Source organism: Vicugna pacos, chromosome 11 (assembly GCF_048564905.1).
Source record: "Vicugna pacos chromosome 11, VicPac4, whole genome shotgun sequence".
NCBI classification, from domain to species: domain Eukaryota; kingdom Metazoa; phylum Chordata; class Mammalia; order Artiodactyla; family Camelidae; genus Vicugna; species Vicugna pacos.
In genome coordinates, this window is record NC_132997.1 from 48,939,419 (window position 1) to 48,940,748 (window position 1,330).

The 1,330-nt window shown below is 42.7% G+C and overlaps 1 non-coding gene across 1 annotated transcript; it reads right to left on the bottom strand.

The window, feature by feature from the left end:
• Positions 1 to 567: 567 nt before the first annotated feature.
• LOC116282397 (U1 spliceosomal RNA) lies at positions 568 to 731 on the bottom strand. Its single transcript, XR_004191911.2, has one exon. It is a non-coding gene; the product is annotated as a U1 spliceosomal RNA (small nuclear RNA).
• Positions 732 to 1,330: the final 599 nt, after the last annotated feature.

Consider the following 1,330-nt stretch of genomic DNA (forward strand, 5'->3'; position numbering starts at 1 on the left):
TGCTCACATCCAGCAGTAGTCTGTTCTTTTGTTGTTGCTGCGTAGTATTTCATTTTATGAATATACTAAAATTTAGCCTTTGTCCTGTTGGTGGACATTTGATTTTTTCCCCCAAATTTTGGTTATATGACTAAAACTTCTATGAACACTCATATATGTCGTTTAGTTGGACAGATACACTCATATTTCTCGGAACTCTTTTTTTTTTTTTGCATTCGAAGCAGGGCCTGCACGAGAACCCGGTGGCTGCTGGGAAAGCTTCCCGCTGCCTCTGAGAAGTGCACTAACCGCCATACTAAGTAAGAACTTGAGCAAACGCTGCAAAGCGACCGGAAATGGTGCCCCACGCGGCCAGCTGCTGTGAAGTTCCACCACGAGCCGTGCGAGACCCGTAGCGGGTGACGCACAGCTCCCCGCCGAACGAGAACAAGCCGCGCACACGCTGAGCCTGTGCCCGGGGAAGGACGGCCAAGACCCCGTCACCAACAGCGCGGGGGGTCAAGAAGCGCTTGTGGGAGAAAGAAAAAGAACACACAACAACAGCTCTGTATTTTCATACCGCAAACTCAGGGGAAACGCCAACGCAGTCCCGCACTACCACAAATTATGCAGTCGAGTTTCCCACATCTGCGGAAATCGCAAGGGGTCAGCATATCCCGCGCGCGACGGATAAGCCTCGCCCTGGGAAAAGCGCCTTCGTGATCGTGGTGTCTCCCCTGCCAGGCAAGTATCGGAAGCCATTTTTAATGTAATAGTTCTTGCTGCTTCTAACTTTCCAATGCTAGTGCCTACTCTGATATTTTATTTATTCATTTCTCCTGCTTTTCTTTTTAAAATGACTGCAAATGCAGTCATTTATCTTTTCACCATTTCCAAACAATCCTTAATTTGCACGTGTTAAATACTTAAAATGGTAAGAGGACACACTGTTTCCTTAGTTGCGCAGATGGGTTCTCCATATCTTCCTCATTCCCATGGGTTTTCTTAATCCATCAAATGGAACTTTCAGTCCTAGATTTTTATGTACAGAGAACTTCTTTCAGCAGTGTTTTTGCAGATCCCAGTTTAACCCTAGAGAGTAAAGCTACTGTTCAGCAAAACTGTTAGCTAATTTCTGCATATGCCAGCAGTTCTTAAGCTTTTTGGTCTCAGGATCTCTATAAAGTCCTAAAAATTACGGAAGACCCCAAAGATTTTTTGTTTATGTGACTATAGTTATTAATATTTACTGTTTTAAAGAAATTATAAAACTTTTACATATTTATTCACTTAAAAATAACCATAATAAACCCATCATGTGTTAACATAAATAACTTATTTTATGAAAAAT